The 27,347-nt window shown below is 37.9% G+C and overlaps 1 pseudogene; it reads left to right on the top strand.

The window, feature by feature from the left end:
- Positions 1 to 6,647: 6,647 nt before the first annotated feature.
- The window catches only part of LOC115815407 (immunoglobulin lambda-1 light chain-like), a 24,705-nt pseudogene continuing 4,005 nt past the window's right edge, over positions 6,648 to 27,347 (top strand).

Below are 27,347 nucleotides of genomic sequence, written 5' to 3'. Positions count from 1 at the left end.
AATATAAAATATAAAATATTTTTTTCTGTAAAATACCTGGCACAGGCAGCCTCTAACATACCCACTGAACATTAACACTATCAGCCTCTAACATAAACACCAAACATTAACACTATCAGCCTCTAACATACCCACTGAACATTAACACTATCAGCCTCTAACATACCCACTGAATATTAACACTATCAGCCTCTAATATACCCACTGAATATTAACACTATCAGCCTCTAACATAAACACCAAACATTAACACTATCAGCCTCTAATCATACTCACTGAATATTAACACTATCAGCCTCTAACACACCCACTGAACATTAACACTATCAACCTCTAACATAAACACCAAACATTAACACTATCAGCCTCTAACATACCCACTGAATATTAACACTTTCAGACTCTAACACACCCACTGAACATTAACACTATCAGCCTTTAACATAAACACCAAAGCTTAACACTATCAGCCTCTAATATACCCACTGTATATTAACACTATCAGACTCTCTCTCACTTACTGCATTTTTGCACTTTCTTGAATTTTTCCAAATTGAAAGCCATGATAAACAAGTTCTATAGTGGCCTTTTACCCTTCATTTTCCATTATCTGTGTGATAACTGTAATGTGATTTTATGGATCAGACTGTGCTAACAGAGGAACTCACATGCTGGGTCAGTGGTGAACTGTGTGGAGGTCAACCCTGAAGGGAAACAGGATTAGGTTACAGCAAATTAAACTGATCAACTTTTGCTCCTTCAGATCATTACTTAACATTTAAACTGTATGTAAATCAAATGTGTCTTTCACACATGGGCTTTCATTTGCACTTTTTATAATATACATTACCATGATCTGTTGAATTTATTGTTGTGTCAGTTGGCAGAACGGAACCTGTGGTTGGTGCTGCAGAGGGGACACAATGAAATGGCATTTAACCCAAGTTTCTCAGTAAAGACATACCAATACATTTATTTTTACGGCACTTCTTTCTTTAAGTTTCCTTAAGGCTGTGATTTAACAGTGATACTGTTATGATTATACAGTATTAATGCACAGTACACTGGTGAAATTGAACTACCAAAACCCCAGCACAGCATTACAGTTAGGCTAGTATAATCCTATCATGTGACAGAACTTCAGAAAGACAAGAGAAAACCACTTATTTAAAGATCATCTGAAGTATTCCTTAAGGTCAAAGATCAGCAAACACAATTAGTTTCTTTGAACATCTTACAGATAACTCAGGACTATGTACTTTATCTCTCATGACTTGTGGCTTTTGCTGGGATATTCCAAATGACCAACTGACTGACAAAAATGATCTAAAAGGTAACTTACAGTTTTTGTGTGATGTTGCAGGGATGTAATGTGGGGTTATTGCTAAAAATTGAACATCCAAATTAATTATTTTGCTTTCTCCAAATCAGCAAACAAGTCTTTTTGTTATTAGGAGAAATGCTGTGGTCTCAAGTTGACCACGGTAAGAGCAAACCGAAAAATAATTGGAAATCATCGGAGTGATTCCAAAATATCAAAGATTGTTATATGATTATAATTAAACTGTGGTCAAAACTCTCAGAGGAGCACTAGGGTTTCATGCTAGATGTATGAATTGTGTTGGTTTCAGTATCTTGGGAAGAACCAGATGTTCTGTCTGGAACTACAGTTAAAGAAATCACAAAAAGCAAAAACAAACCCAAGAGTAAAAGCATGTCAACTTTAAAGAGAAAAGAAATCTTGTGAGAGGTGAAATGGAGACAAAAATTAAGCATTTTCAAGAATTAACTGAAAGTAAAATAACTGCAATATTCTATTATAATAGAGGAACTCACATGCTGGGGCAGTGGTGAACTGTGTAGAAGTCAACACTGAAGGGAAACAGGATTAGGTTACAGCAAATTAAACTGATCAGCTTTTTCTCCTTCAGATCATTACTTAACATTTAAATTGCATGAAAATCAAACGTGTCTTTCTCATGTAGGACAATAACTTGCTTTAATTTGCACTTTTAATAAATACATTACCATGGTCTGTTGAAGTTATTGTTGTATCAGTAGACAGAATGGATGGGACTGTAGAGAGAACAGAATGAGATGGCATTTGATACAAGTCACTCAACAAAGACATGACAATAAATTTATTTTACAGCTCTTCATTTTTTAAGTTGTCTTAGGACTATTCACTCGTGACTACACACATTATCTCTCATGTCTTTTGGTGTGATAATCTAAATATACAATTTTCTGGTACAGGTTATACAAAGACTGACTTACAGAATGTGCGATGCAGGGACATAATTCATGATCATTAATTAAAAAAAAAAAATTACTCATGACTGAGAATTTCAAAATGTCTCGTGCAGAAACTCACTAGTTACAGAGTTTGTTGTTGTTTCAGGAGATGGAGATGAACTGTTTAACAAGGCTGTAATGAGATAATGATTAAGTAACAGTTTACACATGGTTTGGAAAAGATACGCATGTAAATATAATTATGGTGAAAACTAAATTAACGAAGTTATTAATAAAACAAATGATAGAACTTACACACTTCAGTTTCCTTGGTGTTGGACGGTAATGTTGTTAAAGGAGATAAAGCTGAAGAAGATAATCAAATAGGAAAAAAGAATTAGTCGAACCATATTAATAACAGAATTATATTTTGTTTTGCTTTGTCTGAAACAACATAAACAAAAAAAATTTAATGTAAAATAGGTCAAATATAAGAGATAATGGATGATTACTACGTTCGTGTTTTATTGTATTTTATTCATTTTCAGTTTCAGTGTGGTTTAAAACCCATTTGAGCAATGCAATTGCATTTCTTTGTATAAAATTGGAAGCCATTTATTAATTCATTTATTTATTCATTCATTTATTCGTTCATTCATTCATTAATTTATATTTCCATCCATTTTCCCAGTTTGGTAAGGCCAATACCCTGTACTGCCACAGCACATGGGTTAGGTCTATCACATGCATTGTCCAACAAAGGCAAAATCAATCACCACTTCTTTTCACATGCCAGTTTACAGGTTTCTCCACTGTAATGCAGTGCCTATGGAGGTAACAGTGCAGACATGCAGCTGACACCTTGAGGAACCATGACAGGGAGAAAACTCTGGCTGGGTGACTCTCCCAACGCACGGCCAGTTGTGTTCTTGGTGATGCCTGACACAGCCTGTAGTAACACTATGATTTAAACTCACAGCCTCAGTAATGAGGCACAGTGTTATTTTTTCATATACTTTCAGTGTATGATTTGTAACGAGTCTGTCTGTCTGTCTCACCCCTCTGATCTGTCTCAACCTACTGATAGTACATCAGTTTTGTTCTATTACAGGGCAGTACAAAAATGGTCCAAAAAAAATGGCTAAAAATGGTGGAAACTGGCCAAAAGCATGAGGCATAATAAAGTAGGCTGCATTAGAATTGGTCTCGTTATGCTTAGCAAAAAGTGAGTTGTCGTGTTTATAAATGCCACTTACCTGTTATCATGTATCTGTCACTGCGTGGTGAATGAGAGGGGGGTTCAGTATTCAGTAAATAATCACAGCTCACCTCTCTGCTCCTGGCATTGCGCAAATATCTATCCAAATCAGGTTCCTTCACAGTAAAACTACAGTAAAACTCTCTTGCGCTCCTCGGCAGAGAGTCTGACTTCATGAAACTTTTACTTTCATTCCCAGCATACAAGTAACAACTTGTCTTATTCTGGACAGATCCGCACTCAATCATGAACTCAGCATGTTGAGCATTGTGTCTGAGTGTAATGGTTGGTTTCTTTGATTTATCTGTAAATAAAAGAATGAAAGACCTGTTAATATAATACTTCAAATCAGTTCAGGTTTCATTTTTGTGTTCGTACTTACAGAAAACACAATAATCTATACTATTTCAATGACTTGATTCACAACATTAAAATGATCATACCTAAGATAGTTACTGAAGCTGGGTGAGAGTGATTGGATGATCTGTTTTCCCCTGACTCATACACAGTGTAGTAGCAAGTGATGTTGACTAATGGCCGTTGGTCTGTCCAGCTGATCAGTTTGGTCCCAGGAAAATCCAGCTGACATGTCTCTGCACGTTCTACTGCGTTCCTCTCTCCCTCTGGATAAAAGTAACACACAAACTTTTCCTCACTCAAAGGGACCTCACAGCTGAGCTGAACTGAGCTGTTCTCTGTGATGACAGTTGGAGATATCTTCATCTGAGGCTGAGGATAATCTGTAATACAAAAAAAGCCAGATTCATCATGTGATGTAATACTCTTTAATGTACTATTAAGATAAGGCCCTACATTAAAAACACCTCAGCCAAAAAAATGAAATACTGTCTTTTAAAACAACATATTATAACATCATATTACCTGATTCAATATTCCATTTAATCTCTGTAAACACATGACTTCTATAGACAAAGTACTAGACTAGAACAGCTTTATTTTATTGTTTAAACAATACATAACACATATGTTAAAAGTAATCCACCTTTGCTGTAAAGGACTAATCATTGCCAACACTGCCACCATATAAAACAGCACTTATTAACTTTTTTTGCAGTTCACGATAATCAATAGTGCTCATGACAAGACCTCTAAAAACGGTGAGAGTGCTAATTGAACTAACATTTGCTGGACTTATTTTTGCTGGATGTCTAAGGACCTTGGTACATTCCTGACATATGTGAAATAAAATATAAAAATATATACTCGTAAATAAGATCTTGTTTTTACTTGTGTATCATAAATGTGCCCTGTTATTCCCCACTGTGACAGAACAGACATTGTTGACTGTCAGTGTTCTTGAATAACACTTATTTTGGTTTAATTTTTAAGTGCCTACGCCTGAAAGACTTAAATTCAACAATTCTCTTGACGACTTCAACAGACACAAGGAAGATAAAAGGAAAAAACAGAGGGAATCCCTCACCTTGAAGGTGAACCTCCAGAATCAGCTGAGAAAAAATTATGATGAAGAAGATCATTTTTGTGTCACTATGTGGTAGAAAGAAACAGAAACAGACATGGTGACAGACCCATTTAACAATAAGAGAAACAGGAAGAGGACCAAGTGCTTCATGTGAAAACCACTAACACAGAGCCTTACTGACAAAGATAATGTCACGTAATGACAGATGTTTCCAGACAGCTCTGTGTGTAAGTGAAATACATCCAAATTTAGCATCTGTGTGTCTCACATCTTAATATGCTGCAAAAACATGTGCATTGTTTGAACAATCAATGTGTCATATTATTTTTGAGATCAAACTTGTTGTTCTAAGCATCTTAAAGAGTATGGTGACATTGTCAGTAACAGACACTGATATATAAGTGGCCACAGCACTGTGAAAATGCCCTTAGCTCTAAGCCTATGTGTCATCAAAAATTTAGGACAAAAAAAATAAAAACCAAAGGCTTCTCAACATACATGTCCTGACCACATGGAGTTGCGCCTCCATCTTAAATCGCACAGATCTGTTTTTCCTTGTTCCATGTTTAAAGTGCCTGTCTTTTAAATGCTATCCCACTGGGATGTGCCCATTGTTGGAATAAACCCCCGTGCTCCAGTGTTGCATGTTGGGAAAGAGAAAATAAACCTTCTGTGGTATCACAGTGGTGAAAAGACAAAAAAACCCAGAAACTCTGGAACTCACCTCTTACACCAGCTTTCATGAGTTCAGATGATGTAGTGCTTCCTCTGTGCCACCACTAACATAAACTTGTCTTACTGGGAACATGTCCAGAGAGGGAAGTGAGCACTGTAACTCGAAGTCTGAGCAAGAAGACCATCAATGAGTGTAATTTTTTAATGGATTTAAACCTCTGGGATCACATATGATGTTTTATTTACAGTTGTTCAGAACACTTCATTAGACTGCACAGCCCTGTGTTCATGGCATTCAACTCTACATTAAACACAGAAAATTAAATCTGATTTGAATGTCTGTCTTGTGTTGGCCTTGTATTCCTGCCATGGCATTGGACACAAAGTCAAGTGGTCCTATGCCACCATGTGGACAACTGTTGTATTACAAATGCCTGTTACTGATCACAAGCATGGTGAATGTATATACATGTATGTATGTCTGCATATACATAGGGTGGCACAGTGGGTAGTGCTTTCACCTCACAGAAAGAGGGTCCTGGATTCGATTCCCAGCCAGGCTGCCGGGGTCCTTTCTGTGTGGAGTTTAAGTGTTCTCCCCGTGTGTGCATGAGTTTCCTCCCACCGTCCAAAGATGCAGGTCATGTGAACTGAAGACACTAAATTGCTGCAACCCTAATTAGGATAAGTGGCTTTGAAAATGTATGTATGTATTCTACAAAGGATAATCATTCACATTTACAGTAAAACAGGATTATTGCCAACAAATAAAGAAACCCAAACTTAATAAGGAACTACATTTTCCATTGGCAGCGGAGCCAGGTGACCTACAGAAACAGAAAGCAGTTTCATTTACGCAGCTGTGACTCAGAATCAAAAGACATGCCAGTAATTAGAAGAGCATCCATTTAATATGCATTGCATTTTTGGCACAACAGCAAAAAGGAACTGTAGGAAAAACTTTAAACTAAGGCCCTGTCCACACGGAATGTTTTGAAAACGACATTTCTCCTTTGCGTTTTCAAACTGACTGGAATGGACTGGAGCGCCTGGAGGACTGGATGGAGCTTGCAACAGGACAAAAAGGTCTGGAATCTCTGTTGGTGGAGCAGGCAACAGGTACAGAGGGTTCGGAGGATCTGGGCACACTTGGATAGAGCGAGCAATGGTCTGCAGGATCTGCAGATGGAGCTGGTGATGGAGCTGGAGGGTTCAGAGGCTTGGCTGGAGCAGGTGACAGGACAGGAGGGTCAGGCTGTTCAGGTATTGCTGCAGGCCCTGGGACTGGAGTCCAGGCATTGACAGGAACTGGAGCTGGAGGAGGGGCCTCCGAGGCCACAGGGACAGAAAATATGGGCTGGAACGGGGAGCCCAGAGGCGGCCGCAGCCTCTGCAGCAGCAGGAGCAGCAACAGGACCAGGGAGCTCCGAGGCAGTCACAGCCTCTGAAGAGACAAAAACTGGAGCAGGACCAGGACCAGGTCTGTTTTGCTGTGTAGAACAACACTATTAAATAATGAAAAACTGAAATATCATTTACTTATACTTATTTACTTATACACTTAACCCTCCTTATCCGCGGATTCGCTTTCCGTTTCAGTTAACCACGGTTCGAAAATATTAAGTGAAAAATTCCAGAAGTAAACAATTCGTTTTAAACGCATCGTTCTGAGTAGCGCAATAAGGGGGGACTACTGCATGCCGAAACCTGAGTCAGTGCTTTGAAAAGCAGCAGCTACAGCTGTAAGGATTTCATTGTATTTGCCATATGAATTTTGGGAACTTTTGCTTACTCTCTCTTGCACATCTTCTTAAACTCTTAAACAGTGGATGCAGCTCTGCAGGGGGGACAAAAAGTGTCCTTTTATCACGTGGTTGCAATTCCATTCCCTCTATTAGAGGTCGCTCTCCGGCAGCAATTCTCAGGTTCAACCCCAACGGGATCTTGCGTTCTGTTTTGTTCAAAATGTAGCACCAACATGTCGTATGAACAACGGTAAGAATGCTAACTTTGCAGAGTCGCATAAAATCATTTTATTAACATTTCTTGTGATTTTAAAACAAACGTATGCCTTGCGTTCTGAACACTGACTGTTCATCTGCGTCTGCGTATTTGATGGGTTTTTTTTAATTATGTTTCTTTCGTGGAGATCCACTCGACAGTTTTGCATGAGACTGCAGGTCACCTCACCTACCAATAAAAAAGTTCTTCGCAAATTGCTCACTACTGACTATTGGCTGCCCCAGGAACAGTCTTGAGTCTTTACTTTCATCATTTTTTAATGAAGAATTCTTTGTCCTCCTGGGGACATTTTTTCTGTCCTATTCCAGCTCTAAAGGTGTACTTCCTCACAAGTCCATCAAATGAATTTGACTTTAGAGTATCTCAAAATGTTAGAGTAATCTAGCAATGATATTTGATGCAGATAAGACTGGGGTGACACAGCAAAGGCATGCTTACTTATATTTGTGAAATTACATGTAATCACATTTCCAGAACTTTCATTTCACATTGAGTGAATTGTAATTGTGTGGAGAACCACCATTTTAATTTGCACCATGAAAAAGCCCAAATGTTTGAAAACATGGACTAGTAACTGTTTCACTAATTGTGAGTTTAAAAAATGACACCCTCTCTCTTTCCCTAACTCTCACCCTTTCTATTCTCCTCTCTATCTTTGATCTTGGGGCCTATACACACCAACATAAAAATCAGTCGTGGTCATACCTAACAAACACTCATCATTATCTAAGCCGCTTATCCTAATCAGGGTTGCGGGAGCCTATCCCAGCACTCATAGGGCAAAAGGCAGGGAAACACCCTAGACAGGTTGCCAGTCCATCACAGGGCAGACACACAATTTAGCGTCTCCAAGTCACCTAACCTGCAAGGACACTATCCACCCAGCCAGGAATCAACCTGAGACCTTCTTGCTGAGAGGCAACAGAGCTACCCACCGCACCACCATGCCACATTTGTCAAAGTATTGAAGCTGCATCCATACTATCTGGTCACATGATGATAAGAATCCAATTCTACGAAGACCAGATCAGCTCAGAGAGTGGTTTCAATCAGTGGGTTCCACAAACAATGGTTGAACCGAGCTACAAGTCCAATGTACATTCCACCTCTCATTCACAAACTGTATAGAGCAAAACGTTAAATTAAACCGTAGCCTACAAGACTACCAAACATTTGTGGTCACTGAGCCATAATTAATGATATAGCCATAAGTGAGCTATAGAGCTTTTACATAGTTTAGTGAATGTAGTGACCCAGGGACTTCGTTATGAAGGAGACTTTAATTTGAAGAGTATTACTGTACTGGTTACTTTAATGCTATTATCTCATTTATGTTAACACTAATGGAGAGTTAATGCGCGTGCATTCTAAGTTTAGTGTTCAGGGCACTGAGCAATAAATAGTGTAACTGTATTTTAACTGGGTTCAGATGACCGAGTAAGGTTATGGTTGAAGCTGAATAATCCAGCCGAGTATTTGTGGTAAACCATTAACTGGAACTCATCTGTAGCACTGACATGACAGTATTTATACCTGTCAGGAATATTTAAAGTATGTGCAGAGTCTGGTGTGTGGAGTGTATCAGATGTGTGTAGACAGAAAACACAGGCTTCTTTATCACTTTATCATTAAATCTAGCCTAGAGCAACGGACAAACACAAGTGAGCTTAGTTGCAAAGTAAATGTGACAGTATTTGGGAAGATGGTTATTCACCCTGTGTATTTTGATTAGATTTCAGGACAATAATAGCATGAACAACAAAGGCTATACATCCATTTCCCTTGCTGAACCATGAAAACGTGAAATCTTGAAAACCATATGTCAGGGTGGGTGAGGGAAGAACATTTGAAACTTGAGAGTTTCCTTTGCAGTGCTTTCACTAGCTCAGTGTCCCTTGGAAACCATGGAAACCTTGTATCAGAACATGCGAGGGAAGAAGATTTGAAACTTCAGTGTTCCCTTTGTGGTGCTCTCACTACGTCTGTCTCCTTTGCAGAACTTTTGTCATTCAACAAATTCCAAGCAGCAACCTCTTCATGGTTGTAGTCGACAACAACTGTGACTGCAGCTCTGCTCCCCCTGTCAGCATGGAGCCCATTGAGATCATGTATATCCTTCACAGTCTATGAATACTGAATCATGATTCACTTTGAAGTCCATGAATGCAGAATCAGGATTCAGTGTAAAGCCTGGGAATACTGGATCAGAATTCAGATGGATCAGGATCAGGATTCAAATGAATACTGAATCCTGGAGGTGCTTGACATGCTTTGACCTCTTCATTGAAAGATTTAACTAATTTCTGTAATGTTTTACATTTCAGTTAAACTCAATGCATTTTAGCATATTTTAGCAGAGCATATTTTAAGTTGCCTTTGTTAAATCACACCCATCAGGTAAATACTGTAGTAATTTGACTTTTTAGAGTCTGTGTTATCATGATTCCTTGAACTGCTATAATGTTAATAATGGACAGACTGTGGAACACTCTATCCTCATGTTTAATGTATATCTATGAAACTGCTCAGGTCAAAATAATCTCTTACTAGATACCTAAAGTTTGCGTTGCACCATACTCCACTTTTCATGCTTAACCTCAGCACAAACGACATGTCTTTGAAATGTGATAGACTGAAGTTTCAGAACTCTTTCAGAAGTTTCCAGACTCTTGTAACACATTTCACTTTGAGTATATGTGTATGTGTATGTGTATGTGTATGTGTGTGTGTATGTATGCGTGCATGTGGCTGTGTGTGCAGAGGAGGGGTGGGTGGGGGTGTGAATTAAAGGTGCATGCCTAACCTCTTCCTGTGTCTGAACATTCTGTTCATTCTGACTCTTTGCAGGAGAATGCTGTGGAGCGTGGGAGAGCATTAAGTCTCTCTCCTCACTTAACGACAGCACTGCTTCCCCTGCTGACTCTTCTGATGTGCAGGTAACCCCAGACTGGCCACCAAAGAGTGCAGCGCTGAAACCTCTCTAAAGTCATTAGTCAGAAAACACCTCACTAATGCCAAATGGGACAAATCACTCACAATGCAGCTGGTAAGAGAAGATCTGGCAAAATCAGAGAACACCAATCACAACAAACTACTCCATGTTTGAATAATACCATGGCTTAATGAAACACCTGTATGTCTGAGATACTTCAGCAGCAGGGGAACTGTTTTGCAAACAAACTTGGCAAGACACAGATGCCTTGCCTACTATCGATAGTCACATGACCTAGAGTTATTTGGTCCTTTTCACACTATGGGGTATGTCTATGACATAAAACAAAACCAAGAGGAAGAAATTCCATTGTCATTATTTTTTTTAAAGAAGGTATTTCATGAACACAAAAAAAATGCATGAGAAGGCTGAAGAATATTTTATAGTTTCTGTCAATAATTCTGTCATACACACAGATTCAGATACCTGAGATCTGACTTTGTACTGATGTTTACATGCACTTGCCTGCTTTAAGAAAATGACAAGGCTGAAGAATATTTTATAATGCTTTGCTAGCTCCCTTTTAAGAGAAGTTACTTCAAATAAATAGACATATATTTTCCATTAGTTGTCTTATAATGTCTTAAATGAACATTGTCTTTTTGGGTTTTTTTGGAAGAAAGATGCTCTAAACTCTAAAGTATTGTCTCTCAGCTCTGACAATGTAACAATATAAAGTGTGCTCTGTTTTTTTTAAATATACAAACCTTTATATAATGAGTAATATCTGCTGTTCAGCAGTCACCTATAGAGCTGTTAAACATCTTACACTGCTTCATATAGCTATGGTTATTATTAATCACTCCAGAGATTAACCTTTCAGTAGTCAACTGTCTAGAGGAAGGTTTTGGCCAATGTTTCTGCTGAACAGCCAGTGATTAGACCTCTAAGGAGTGAAAAACTTTTTTTCAGTTTCTTTCAAAGTCAACAATATTGTCTGTCAAATGGAATTGAGTCATATTATTTTTTCTCTTTCAAATACAAATACAGCACTAAGTAATAATTTACTCAAATCTGAAGATACATATTGACTGAAACTTCTGTTGCAAGTCCAGAGCAAGATGAAATCATCAAAAAGTACAAAAGCCTTACAGCAGAAACATTAGCAAACAGTTTGTCAGGAAGTACCACGGCGGTGGACACAAGTGCGGACAACTGAGAGATTTTAATGATAAATCAAACAAACAAAGAAGCTCAACACAAACAGGGGTAACAGGAGGCTAACAGAAAGAGTACAAATGGGTTAACAGATAATCTAGGCACTTTAGTACACGAAAGTACACGCAAGATGGCTCAGAAGACACTGGGAAAGTATAGACTTCGCACTGACTGATCCGACGGAGGGGTTTAAATAGTGAGGTGTGTAATCGAACTAAAGTGAGGGCAGGTGTGCAGGAGGAGAGTGATCAGACCGGCGATTAGTAGACTGGCGACGCTGAGCGCGGAATGGCTGAGACTGGCGAGGGAGGAGGCGAGGTTGTTACACAGTCCTGTGATTTTCAGGGTATGCTGAAGAAGCGTCAAAAACTCTTTGTAGTTTTACAGTGATAGAAAGCAAAAACATAGGTACACATTTTATCAGTATCCCACACATCAATTTAAATCAGTGTGTTCTATCATTAGACAAAGAGAACAAGTATAGTGCTTGACTGAAAATGCTTACAACATTGGAAATACTTTGTTTTTTTATTGAGAGTTACTAATGTGAGATGGTCAATATTGTTTGTCTTGAGCAAAAACATTTTAAATCAAAGTATATATCATCTCGGAGAGACTCACTATATCACTAAATCTACCAAAGGCCGTAGGACATTTCCCTCTCCTCAGAGTCATCTGCTCTGTCAGGGGCGGCGCAATATATGTGATGTGCGACATGCTGAAAGTCAGAGGGAAACACAAAGAGTTAGTAGGAAAAACATCTGAATAATAAAACCTCCTAGTTACTGTAATGTGAGATGCAAATGCTGTTCTCCCTCTGAAAGTTGTCTACATGAAGATCACATTGATAATACATAAATAAACACATGGGTTCAACAACCTCACTGTTCATTGCTTTAAATAACCAACTGTGGTCATTACACATGCACACAAGCTGACTTGCACTCACCACACAAATACAGATTTAATTTAGTGCAACATGAGAGTCACTCACAGTATCTTCAGTGTCTTGCTCTGCATCTCCTGTTTCTTTGACCTCTCCAACAGTGTCTGCAAAACACCAGATACCGGAAATAGATGCTTCAGTATTTTATCATTGATTAGTAATTACAAATTGTTGAATTTAGCTGAGCTCATGGGAAAAATTGTTAAGACAGCCAATCATAAATGCAGCCAGGAGCAAGCCTATACAAACACCTGCTACCATTACTGTGGAAGGTGGGAGGTGGATGCAGCACTACAACAGAAGTCAACAGATGTCAGAAATAGGACTTAAAGTCAAATATGTGGACTTTATATCTGGAGGTTCTTATTGGATATGACAGGTGAGAAAAACTTATATAGTCAGGTGGTCAATTTCCTTTGCCAGGAAAACAACAATAAATTCATATTTGAATGTCTAAATTTATTAGTTTACTTACATAAAATGGACTGAGGTGTCTTTTTGTTATTAGGAGACAGAATCTCGAGTTGGAATTAGAGGGAAAAAGTGTAGCATACATTTCAAAAACTTGGATTATAATAAGGACAAACAAAATGCACACACAAAATAGTTGGACATCATCAGACTGTTTACAAAATATCAAAGACTATTATAAGATCATAAATAAATTGTAATTAAAACTCTCAGGGGAAAATGAATGTTTCACACTATGTATGAGTTGTGGATGTTCTAACTGTCATTACAGCTAAAAAGTAGCAGGTTTGAACCCAAAAGAAAAAGAAATGTGAAGTTTCATTTGTAAGAGGTTGGAAACAAAATGGAAACAAAACGGAAACAAAACTTTACTATTTTCAAGAATTGCATTAACAGTAAAATATGCAGAATATTCTATTACAAAAATAACTACAAAATTCTAATTTACCTTGGACAGGCAGCTTCTAACATACCCAAACAATATTAACACTGCTAAAATCACTCTTACCAATCGCTTTTCCAAACTTAGAATGGTGATAAATGTAATACTAAGTAATAATAATGGTAAGTGTGTCAGCCTGTCCTTTTCTGTCCCTCTCTGTTCCCTCCCCATTTCAGTAGTTCATCACTTTGTCCCCCTCTAGTGACTGAGTCTGGGTTCTGTTTCCCTGTTCCTCTTGTTTTCCCCTCTTTTGGTCAGTCTTGGTAGTGCCCTGTGTTGCCTCCTGATTTCCTTGTTTAGTCCTTTTAGTTCAGTCAGCGTACACACCTGGGGCCCCATGTACAAAACCTTGCGTAGAATTCATACTAAAACACAGCGTGCTCACAAAGCTGGAAAGCTTGAGGTATGAAACCGTGCGCACGCAGGATTTCACGCACCTTTTCTTTGTACGTCTCAGTCAACGTGAAATTGAGCGCACATGCACGAACACCACACTCCACCCTCTTTCCTCCCTCAGTTAGACCGATTGACTAATGAGTATGAATAGGCCTAGGCTCCCCTCTCTTGAAATTCGAGGAGAATGGCGAAAGCAAGCAGCAAATTGGCGAAAAAAATGAAATTTCATCGAGTGCGAGGTGGGGGTGCTATTGTCAGATGTAGAGGCCGGCAAATGTATTTTATTTAGTCCTCTGGCGTTATAATAAAGGGGAAAAATGCAGTTGGACAGTGTGGCGGAGGCTATTAATTCGGTGGGGTCGGAGAACATTAGTGGTCCGACATTAAGGTGGACGTGAAGCGGAGGACTGCTGCCCACCACCGAAGTGTACTTCCATTTTCTATTTAAATAAAAACCACTAAAGAAGCATCTTGTTGCATTCTAACTGGATGCGCCATAGCGGCCACACACTTCCTGTGAACCATACAGTCCTTCACACACATCACAACACTTAGAATGAATAAATTGAATCTTGACAAGCCTGACAAAGTGTAATAATAAGAGTAATAATGGGGTTTACAGTGGCCTAAGCCTTTTGGGGGATAATACAAATGGATCTGGTAAAGGTTATTCAATGCCTGGCTTCCTGCTTTGCACGATGTAGGGACATAATACTTAAATCTAAAAATTGAAAAATGTTTAGTGCAGAAATTTACTCAATAAAGAGTTCATTTTTGCCTCAGGACAAAGCTGTATTGAGATAATAAAGCAACATTTTACACAAAGTTTGGGAAAGACACATAGAAATATAATTATGGTGGAAACTAAATTAACAAAGGTTATTTAAAAAAAAAATGAACTTACACACTTCAGTTTCCTTGGTGCCGGAGGGCAATGTTGTTAAAGGAGATAAAACTGAAGAAATGATTATGATTAAAAAATGTGAAGTCACTTAATGAATGAAAATGCTTCAGTTTCCACAGTGTTAGATTAAATAAACAAATTGAGAAAAAAAAATCAATAGCACCATGTTCATATCATAATTGTATTTCCTTTTTTTTTTTGGTTCAAACACCATAAAGAATGTAATTGCCCCTATCCTTGGTCTTTCACTTGGTATTATTGGAAATTTTCACAAAGTGCCAATGAGGTCCTCTGGTTAGAAGGGATGGTTTTACACTTACAACAACTGAGGCAGTAGCATTTGTTCATGTCAAAATAGGAGGAACAGTATTTGTCACTGTTACTCAAACGACTGATCTACAATATTATCTTCCCGTGAAAATAAATTCAATGTTAAATACATAAAATGTAGGAGATAACAGATGGCTCCAAACCATTTGTTTGCATAAAATTAGGGCTTATTTATTTATTTATGTATTTAATTTTTTTCCACCTGTTCTGAACCCAGTTTAGACAGGACAGTTCCCTGTACCGACCCGACTCCCGGGTGAGGTCTAGCACTGCTCAGCTATTTTTCATGAGATTTTGTAAATCACAAAAACCATTGAGCACTTTACACTCTTAGATATAGTTCTCATTTCAGAGACGGGTAAACACATTTGTATTTTTGCTACATGCAACCATGGGTAGCACCTACTAACTCAAACATGTAATGGGAAAAGCATACATGTGTACTGTACTTATGTATAAGGTAAGAACTTCTATTAAATGAAGGTATAATTTCTCTACTTTATCTGGCTAAAGTATGAAAACTTCAATGCTCCTGTAAAGTTCTCAGACTTTTCTCTATGTTCTGTCTGTCTGTCTTGACCCACTGATCTATCTAGCACAGAAAGCACATTAGTTTTAGCACATTAGCACATTAACACCAAAAGCATGAGACACAATAAAGTAGGTTCCATGGGAATCAATCATGTTTAATAAAAAAGAGAGTTGTCATTTTTATAAATGCCACTTACCTGTTATGATGTATCTGTCACTGCGAGGTGAATGAGAGGGGGGTTCAGTATTCAGTAAATAATCACAGCTCAGCTCTCTGCTCCTGGCATTGCGCAAATATTTATCCAAATCACGTTTCCTTACAGTAAAAATACAGTAGAAATCTCCTGCACTCCTTGGTATAGTGACTGTCTTCAGGAAAAATTTATTTTCCTTTCCAGCATACAAGTAACAGCTCGTCTGAGTTTGAACAGAGCCACATTTTATCATGAACTCAGCATGTTGAGCATTGTGTCTGAGTGTAATGGTTGGTTTCTTTGATTTATCTGTAAATAAAAGAATGAAAGACCTGTTAATATGATACCTCACATCAGTTCAGGTTTCATTTTTGTGTTCGTACTTACAGAAAACACAATCTATACTATTTTAATAAATACATTAACAACATTAAAATTATCATACCTAAGATAGTTACTGAAGCTGGGTGAGAGTGATTGGATGATCTGTTTTCCCCTGACTCATACACAGTGTAGTAGCAAGTGATGTTGACTAATGGCTGTTGGTCTGTCCAGCTGATCAGTTTGGTCCCAGGAAAATCCAGCTGACACGTCTCTGCACGTTCTACTGCGTTCCTCTCTCCCTCTGGATAAAAGTAACACACAAACTTTTCCTCATTCAAAGGGACCTCACAGCTGAGCTGAACTGAGCTGTTCTCTGTGATGACAGTTGGAGATATCTTCATCTGAGGCTGAGGATAATCTGTAATACAAAAAAGCCAGATTCATCATGTGGTGTAATACTCTTTAATGTACTATAAGACAAGGTCCTCACTAATAAGAACTCTTCAGTGAATTAACTTCTGTCCTTTAAAAAATTCTATCACAGTATCTATTTGTTTCAATATGCTGTTTAATCTCTAGAAATACATGGCTTTATTTTTTCTATTGACTATTGTCAATGCTTGATAATTCACACACCTACCGTAAAATGTAACACACCCATTATCAGCTTTGTTAGCTGTAGCTGTGTTCCTTACATCATACCAGTGTCAGCCGGGCATGTTTTTACCCTATGGTTTTTAATCTTAAAAGGTGGCAAACTCACAAGAGTGGTCTGGTGTTAATTTGCACTTTAATATTCAAAGTGATACAGTACTAAGTGGCATACTGAACATGGTGTACTGAAAAGTAACAAAATAAACCAGCATACAATGCATTCACTGTAAACAAGTTAACCACTTTAATTCCTTTTGGTTTAAAAAATTTGCAATGTGCAAAAGTGCAGCTATGACGGAGTATTAGGGCCACACTGAAGGGAAAAAAATTCTAAGATTTTGAGAATAAGGCCATAATATTATAAGAATAAAGGTTATCAAAGTCTAAACTAAAGTATAATTTCACAAGATGCTCCACGATCCTCATTTTAACACAGGCGGCTAATATTTCCCCTCTAAAATAAAACATAGCCTAAAATTATGACTTGATTCTCATAATATTATGCCTTTATTCTCGTAAAATTACAACTTTATTTTCGTAATATTGCTTTATTCTCGAAATCTCAGATTCTTTTTTCCTCAATGTGGGCCTATGCCTGAAAGACTTAAATTCAACAACTCTCTTGACTTCTTCAACAGACACAAAGAAGATAAAAGGAAAAAACAGAAGGAATCTCTCACCTTGAAGGTGAACCTCCAGAATCAGCTGAGAAAAAATGATGATGAAGAAGATCATTTTTGTGTCAGTATGTGGTAGAAAGAAACAGAAACAAGACAGGGTGTTAAACCCATTTAACAATAAGAGAAACAGGAAGAAGACCAATTGCGTCACGTGAAAACCACTAACAAAGAGCTTTACTGATGAATATTGGGTCACATAATGACAGATGTTTCCAGACAGCTCTGTGTGCAAGTGAAATATGTCCAAATCTAGCATATATTTGTATCACATCTTAATATGCTGCAAAAACATGTGCCTTTTTTAAACAATCACTGTACCATATTATTTCCGGAATCAAACCTGCCATAGTTCAAATCTTAAAGGTTATGTTAACATTGTCAGTAACAACTGATGTATGTGTGGTCAGAGCATTGTGGAAGTGCTCTAGCTCTAAGCCTATGTGTCACTGACAAAAAAAAAAACCCAAAACCTCAACATACATGTCCTGACCACATGGAGTTGTGCCTCCATCTTAAATTTCACAGATCTGTTTCTCCTTATTGCAGTGTTTTAAAGTGCAAATCTTTTAAATGCTATCCCACTGGAATGTGGCCTTCACTGGAATAAACACCATGCTCCAGTGTTGCATGTTGGGAGAGAGACAGTAAACCTGCTGTGGTATCACGGGGATGTAAGAACAATAAAAAAAAACAGAAACTCTGGCACTCACCTCCTACACCAGCTTTCATGAGTTCAGACACATGATGCAGTGCTTCCTCTGTGCCACCACTGACATAAACTCGTCGTGGTAAGATCTCGCGCCAGAGAGGGAAGTGAGCACTATAACTCGCCTGAGCAAGAAGACCGACAATGAGTGTCATTTTTAATGGATTTAAACATCTGAGATCATATATTGTGTTTTATTTACAGTTGTTGTACAGAACACTTCATTAGACTGCATAGGCATGTGTCCCTGGCATTCAAATTTACAGTAAACACAGAAGATTAAGTCTGATTTAAACGTCTGTTGTTTTTGCCTTGTCTTGTATCCCTGGCGTTGTATTGGATACCAGGTCAAGTGGTCCTATGCCACCCCGTGGACAACTGCTGTATTACAAATGCCTGCCACAAGGATGGTGAATGTATAGGCCTAAATGTAGGCTATGTATGCATATACGAATATGTATTTCAAAACATTCCATCATCATGTGGATGGGGCCTAAACTACGACTTTATTCTCATAATATTATGGCTTTTTCTCGTAAAATCACAACTTTATTCTGGCAATATTATGACTTTTTTCTTGTAAAATTACGACTTTATTCTCGTGGCAATTTCCTCCATGTCTGTGTGGCTTTCTTTGGAATAGAGAAAGTTTCATGCACAGTTTCTCTTCAAAGTCCTCATACTTATTATGATAATGTGGTGCTGATTTAGGGGGAGTGTCCTTTTATCACAGGGTTGCAATTCCATTCCCTCCATTAGAGGTCGCTCTCTGACAGCAGTTCTCAGGTTCAATCCCAATGTGATCTTGCATTCTGTTTTGATCAAAATACAGTACCAACACATCATATGCACAATGGTAAGAATGCTAACTTCTCAGAGTTGCATAAAATCATTTTATTGACGTTTCTTGCAACTTTAAAACAAACTTATATCTTGCGTTCTGAACAGTGACACTTGTTCATCTGCGTCTGTATACTTGATGTTTTTGTAATGATGTTTCTTTCGTGGAGATCCACTCAAATTCAGTTTTGCATGAGACTGCAGGTCACCTCACCTACCAATAAAACAGTTCTTAGCAAATTGCTCACTATTGAGCACTGGCTGCCCTAGGAGCAGTCTTCAATCTTTACTTTCATCATTTTTTAATGAAGAATTCTTTGTCCTCCAGGGGCCATTTGCTCTGTCCAATTCCAGCTTTACAGGTATACTTCCGCAGAAGTCTGTCATATTAATTTGACCTTAGAGTATCTCAAAGACTTATCTAATAATGATATTTGATGAAGATAAGACTGGGGTGACACAGGAAAGGCATGATTACTTATATTTGTGAATGAAATTACATATAATCACATTTCCAGAACTTTCATTTCACATTGAGTGAATTGTAGTTGTGGAGAGAACCACCATTTTAATTTTACAATTTACAACTCATTTTAGTTTTCGCCATGAAAAATCCAAATGTGAATACATGGGCTAGTAACTGTTTCACTAATTGTGAATCTATACTGTCTGGTCACATGATGTTAAGAATCCAATTGTACGAAGACCAAATCAGCTCAGAGAGTGGTTACCGCAAACAGTGGGTTCCACAAACAATGGTTTAACCAAGCTGCAGGTCCAATCTACTTTCCACCACTCATTCGCAAACTATAGAGCAAAATAACGTTAAATTAAACCGCAGCTTACAAGACTATCAAAGATTTGTGCTTATGGGGCAGCCGTGGTCTAAAGGTTAGAGAACCGGGCTGGTGCGGTTTAATTTAACGATTCCCAGGCCCAACATCCATGGCTGTGTGCCGTTGAGCAAGGCACTTAACCCTAATGCTCCCCAGGCACAGAGGAATGCTGCCCACTGCTCCTGCGTCTGTTGTGTGTTCAATACTGGTGTGTTGGATGGGTTAAATGCAGAGGACAAATTCACTGTTTACAGTGTGTGTGTGCAATCACTGAAATGTAATTAATGATATAGCCATAAACATGTTATAAGGCTTTTAGTGTACAGGGACTTCGTTATGAAGGAGACTTTAATTTGAAGAGTATTATTGTACCGGTTACTTTAATGCTATTATCTCATGTATGTTAACACTAATGGAAAGTCAATGCGCATGCATTCTAAGTTTACTGTTCAGGGCACTGAGCAATAAACAGTGTAACTGTATTTTAACTGGGTTCAGATGACCGAGTAAGGTTATAGTTGAAGCTGAATAATCCAGCCAAGTATTTGTAGTAAACCATTAACTGGAACTCACCTATAGCACTGACATGACAGTATTTATACCTATAAGGAATATTTAATGTATGTGCAGAGTCTGGTGTGTGGAGTGTATCAGGTGTGTGTTGACTTAACAATGTGTGTATCATATGTGAAGCATATGTGAGGTATGCCAAAAAATTGAGCAGAAAACACAGGCTTCTTTATCACTATCTTACTATTAAATCCAGCCTAGAGCAACGGACAAACACAAGTGAGTTTAGTTACAAAGTAAATGTGACTTTATTTGGGAAGATGGCTATTCACTCTGTGTATTTTGATTAGATTTCAGGACAATAATAGCATGAACAACAAAGGCTATACATCCATTTCCCTTGCTGAACCATGAAAACATGAAAGCTTAAAAACCATATATCAGGGTGTATGAAGGAAGAAGATTTGAAACTTGAGAGTTTCCTTTACAGTGCTTTCACTAGCTCAGTGTCCTTTGGAAACCATGGAAACCTTGTATCAGAACATGCACGGGAAGAAGATTTGAAACTTCAGTGTTCCCTTTGTGGTGCTCTCACTATGTCTGTCTCCTTTGCAGAACTTTTGTCATTCAAAAAATTCCAAGCAGTAACATCTTCATGGTTGAATCCTCATGTATATCCTTCACAGTCTATGGATACTGAATCAAGATTCACTTTAAAGTCCATGAATACAGAATCAGGATTCACTTTTAAAGTTTATGAATACAGAATCAGGATTCATTTTAAAGTCTGTGAATACTGAATCCTGGAGTATTCACTGTACTGTAGTAATTTGACTTTTTAGAGTCTGTGTTATCATAATTCCTTGAGCTGCTATAATGTTAAAAATGGTCAGACTGTAGAACTTTGCACACTCTATCCTCATGTTTAATGTATATTTAGGAAACTCTTCATGCTGAAATAAACTCTTGCTAGATATGTAAAGTTTGCTTTGCAGCATATTACAGTTTACATCCTTAACCTCAGCGCACATGACCTGTCTTTGAAATGTGAGAGACTGAAGTTTCATAATGACAGAATGCAGCCAGACTCTTCACCCATTTCACTTTGAGATGCGGCTTAACTCTTTGAGAGTACGTGTGAGTGTGTGTGTGCGTATTTGGGGGTGGTGGGTGGGTGGGTTTAGACATGCATGCCTAACCTCTTCCTGTGTCTGAATATTCTGTTCATTCTGACTCTTTGCAGGAGAATGCTGTGGAGTGTGGGAGAGCATTAAGTCTCTCTCCTCACTTAACGACAGCACTGCTTCCCCTGCTGACTCTTCTGATGTGCAGGTGACCCCAGACTGGCCACCAAAGAGTGCAGCACTGAAACCTCTCTAAGGTCATTAGTCAGAAAACACCTCACTAATGCCAAATGGGACAAATCACTCACAATGCAGCTGGTTAGACAAGATCTGGCAAAATCAGAGACCACCAATCACAACCAACTACTCCATGTTGGAATAATACTATGGCTTAATGAAACACCTGTATGTCTGAGATACTTTAGCGACAGGTGAACTGTTTTGCAAACAAACTTGGCAAGACACAGATACCTTGCCTACTATCGATAGTCACATGACCTAGAGTTATTTGGTCCTTTTATGGGGTATGTCTTTGACATAAATCAAAGGGGAGAATGAAAGACATTCCATTGTCATTTTTTTTTAAAGAACGTATTTCATGAACACAAAAGAAATACATGACAAGGCTAAAGAATATTTTATAGTGCTTAGCTGACATTTTAAATGAGAGTATATTTTCGATCATCTCAGAGGAACCCATTATATCACGAAATCTGCAGAAGGCCGTAGGACATTTCCCTCTCCTTAGAGTCATCGGCTCTGTCAGGGGCGGGGCAGTATATGTGATGTGCAACATGCTGAAAGTCAGAGGGAGACACAAAAAGTTAGTAGGAAAAACATCTGAATAATAAAATCTCCTAGTTACTGTAATGTGAGATGCAAATGCTGTTCTCCCTCTGAAAGTTGTCTACATGAAGATCACATTGATAATACATAAATAAACACATGGGTTCAACAACCTCACTGTTCATTGCTTTAAATAACCCACTGTGGTCATTACACATGCGCACAAGCTGACTTGCACTCACCACACGAATACAATTTTAATTTAGTGCAACATGGGAGTCACTCACAGTATCTTCAGTGTCTTGCTCTGCATCTCCTGTTTCTTTGACTTCTCTAGCAGTGTCTGAAAAACACCAGATACCGGAAATAGATGCTTCAGTACTTTATCATTGATGAGTAATTATAAATTGTTGAATTTAACTGAACTCACGGGAAGAATTGTAAAGACAGCCAATCATCAGTGCAGCCAGGAGCAAGCCTATACAAACACCTGCTACCATTATTGTGGAAGGTGGAGGCAGCACTACAAGAGAAGTCAACAGGTGTCAGAAACAGGACTTAAAGTCAAATATGTGGACTTTATATCTGGAGGTTCTTATTGGATATGACAGGTCAGAAAAACTTAGATAGTCAGATGGTCAATTTCCTTTGCCAAGAAAACAACAACAAATTCATATTTGAACATCTAAATTTATTAGCTTACTTAAAAGCAGACTGAGGTGTCTTTTTGTTATTAGGAGACAGGTTTGAATCTCGAGTTGGAATTAGAGGGGAAAAGTGTAGCATACATTTCAAAAACTTGGATTATAATAAGGACACAAAATAGTTGGACATCATCAGACTATTTGCAAAATGTCAAAAACTTTTATGTCATTATAACTAAACTGTAATCAAAACTCTCAGAGGAGCACTAGGGTTTTATGCCTAGATGTGTGAATTGTGCCGGTTTCAGTGCCTTGGGAAGAGCCAGATGTTCTGTCTGGAACTACAGCTAAAGAAATCACAGAAAGCAAGAACAGACCCCAAGAGTAAAAGCATGTCAACTTTAAAGAGAGAAAAAAGTCTTTTGAGAGGTGGAATGGAGACAAAGTTCTCTCAAGAGTTAAATAAACATTAAATTAATCGCAATATTCTATTACAAAAAATAAATATATCTGTAAATTACCTGGCACAGGCAGCATCTGCATACCCTCTGAACATCAGCACTATCAGCCTCTAACATACCCACTGAATATTAACACTTTCAGCCTCTAACATACCCACTGAATATTAAGACTATCAGACTCTAACATACCCACTGAATATTAACACTTTCAGACTCTAACATACCCACTGAACATTAACACTATCAGCCTCTAAGATACCCACTGAACATCAGCACTATCAGACTCACTCACTTAATGCATTTAAACACCTTTCTGAATTTTTCAAAAATAAGAATGATGATGAACAAGTTCTATAGTGGCCTTTTGCCCTTCATTTAACGTAAATAACATACATTTACATACATACATTACAGCACTTTGTTCTTTAAGTTGTCGTATGACTACTCACTTGTGACTGCATACATTATCTCTCATGTCTTTTGGTGTGATAATATAAAAGTATAATTGTCTGGTCAAAGTTATACAGAGACTGACTTACAGATTGTGTGATGCAGGGAAGTAAATGCATGAGTATTGATGGAAAAAATGACTTATTTCAAAGAATTTCAAAATGTCTAGTCCAGAAACTCACTAGTTAAAGAGGCTGTTGTTGTGTTAATAGATGAATACGAACTGGTTAAAAAAGCTGAGATTATGATTCAGTAACAGTTTACACAAGTTGTGGAAAAGATACGTATACAAATATAACTATGGTGAAAGCTAAATAAACAAAGGTATTATTAAAAAAAGAAGAATGAACTTACACACTTCAGTTTCCTTGGTTTTAGAGGATAATGTTGTTAAAGGAGATAAAACTGAAGAAAAAATCAAATAAGAAATAATAATTAGTCGCATCATATTAATAACAGAATGTTTTGTTTTGTTTTGTTTTGTTTTGTTTTGTTTTGTTTAAAACAACATGAAACAATGCAGTTGCCCTTTATCTGTTATCTTTCCACTTGATACTATTGGAAATATTCTCAAAATGCCAACAAGGTCTTGTGGTTAGACAGGATGGTTTCACAACCGCAACAGTTGAGGAAGAGTATTGGCCATTGTTACACAAAAGACTGATTTTCAATTTTATCCACCCATTGGCATTACTTTTAATGTAAAATATGTCAAATATAAGAGGTAATGGATGATTAGCTTGTGTGTTTTGGTGTATTTTATTCAATTTCAGTTTGTCCAAAATATGGTTTGAGACCCATTTGAGCAATACATTCGCATTTCTTTCCATAAAGTTGGAGTTCATTTATTTATTTATTCATTTATTCAGTTGTTTATATTTCCACCTAGTAAATTCCCTGTGCTGGCACAACCCTTGGGTTTGGTCTACTACAAGTATTGTCCAACAAAGGCAAAATCAATCGCCACTTCTTTTCACATGTCAGTTTACGGGTTTCTCCTCTGTAATGCAGTGCCTATGGAGGTAACAGTGCAGACATGCTGCTGACACCAGGAGGAACCATGAGAGGGAGAAAACTCTGGCTGGGTGACAGAGTTCTTGGCGATGCCTGACACAGGCACAGTGTTATTTTTTCATATACTCTCAGCGTATGATTTTGTCATAAACACGTGGAGTGTCTGTCTAAACCTACTGATCTGTCTCAACCTATTGATAATGCATCAGTTTTGTTCTGTTACTGGACAGTGTGGAAATGGTAGAAACTGGCCAAAGGCATGAGGCATAATAAAGTAGGCTGCATTAGAATTGATCTTGTTATGCTTAGCAAAAAAGTGAGTTGTCGTGTTTATAAATGCCACTTACCTGTTATGATGTAGCTGTCACTGCGAGGTGAACGAGAGGGGGGTTCAGTATTCAGTAAATAATCACAGCTCACCTCTCTGGTCCTCACAGTATACAAATATCTATCCAAATCAGGTTCCTTCACAGTAAAACTACAGTAAAACTCTCTTGCGCTCCTCGGCAGAGAGTCTGACTTCATGAAACCTTTATTTTCCTTTCCAGCATACAAGTAACAACTTGTCTTATTCTGGACAGATCCACACTCAATCATGAACTCAGCGTGATGAGTATTGTGTCTGAGTGTAATGGTTGGTTTCTTTGATTTATCTGTAAATAAAATAATGAAAGACCTGTTAATATAATACCTCACATCAGTTCAGGTTTCATTTTTGTGTTGGTACTTACAGAAAACACAATAATCTTTACTATACTACTACTACCTTTGATACCTTCCTGACATGTGAAATGAAATATAAAAATATATACTCATAAGTAGGATCTTGTTTTTATGTGTGCATCATAAATATACCCTGTTATTCCCCACTGTGACAGAACAGACATTGTTGACTGTCAGTGTTTTTGAATAACACATATTTCAGTTTGTTTATTTTACCTGGAAGAGATATCCATGTGCCACATACTGCACTGTGATTATGAAGTCATTTTTATGACACTGTTCTACAATATTTTCAGATGCCAATCTGTTTTTTGTTGCTCATTCCTCTCTATGTCAAGTGCCTATACCTGAAAGACTTAATTTCAACAACTCCCTCGACTTCCTCAACAGACACAAAGAAGATAAAAGATAAAAACAGAGGGAATCCCTCACCTTGAAGGTGAACCTCCAGAATCAGCTGAGTAAAAATGATGATGAAGAAGATCATTTTTGTGTCACTATGTAGTGGAGAAAAACAGAAACAGACACGGTGACAGACCCATTTAACAATAAGAGAAACAGGAAGAAGACCATGTTCTTCATGTGGAAACCACTAACACAGAGCCTTACTGACAAAGATAATGTCACGTAATGACAGATGTTTCCAGACAGCTCTGTGTGTAAGTGAAATACGTCCAAATTTAGCATCTGTGTGTCTCACATCTTAATATGCTGCAAAAACATGTGCATTGTTTGAACAATCAATGTGTCATATTATTTTTGAGATCAAACTTGTTGTTCTAAGCATCTTAAAGAGTATGGTGACATTGTCAGTAACAGACACTGATATATAAGTGACCACAGCACTGTGAAAATGCCCTTAGCTCTAAGCCTACGTGTCATTGTCATCAAAAATTTAACACAAAAAAACCCAAAATCTCAAAATACATGTCCTGAGCACATGGAGTTGCGCCTCCATCTTAAATCGCACAGATCTGTTTTTCCTTGTTCCATGTTTTAAAGTGCCTGTCTTTTAAATACTATCCCACTGGGATGTGCCCATCGTTGGAATAAACCCCCGTGCTCCAGTGTTGCATGCTGGGAAAGAGAAAATAAACCTTCTGTGGTATCACAGTGGTGAAAAGACAAAAATAAAACTTTTGGCATTCACCTCTTACACCAGCTTTCATGAGTTCAAATGATGTAGTGCTTCCTCTGTGCCACCGCTGACTTAAACTCCAGAGAGGGAAGTGAGCACAATAACTTGAAGTCTGAGTAAGAAGACCAACAATGAGTGTAATTTTTTAATGGATTTAAACCTCTGGGATCACATATGATGTTTTATTTACAGTTATTGTACAGAACACTTTATTAAACTGCATAGCCATGTTTTCCTGGCATTCAAATTTGCAGCAAGCACAGAAGTAATCTTTTAATCTTTACACAGAAGTAAAGATAAAGTCTGATGTGAACGTTTGTCTTGTTTTTGCCTTGTATCCCTGGCATTGCATTGGACACAAAGTCAACTGCTCCTGTGCCACCCAGTGGACAATTTCTGTATTACAAATGCTTGTTACTGATCACAAGGATGGTGAATGTATGTTTATATGTATGTACA

The sequence above is a fragment of the Chanos chanos genome, chromosome 6, assembly GCF_902362185.1.
Source record: "Chanos chanos chromosome 6, fChaCha1.1, whole genome shotgun sequence".
NCBI lineage: Eukaryota > Metazoa > Chordata > Actinopteri > Gonorynchiformes > Chanidae > Chanos > Chanos chanos.
Note: the sequence above shows the minus strand (reverse complement) of the source record. Positions and strands in the feature narration are given on the sequence as shown.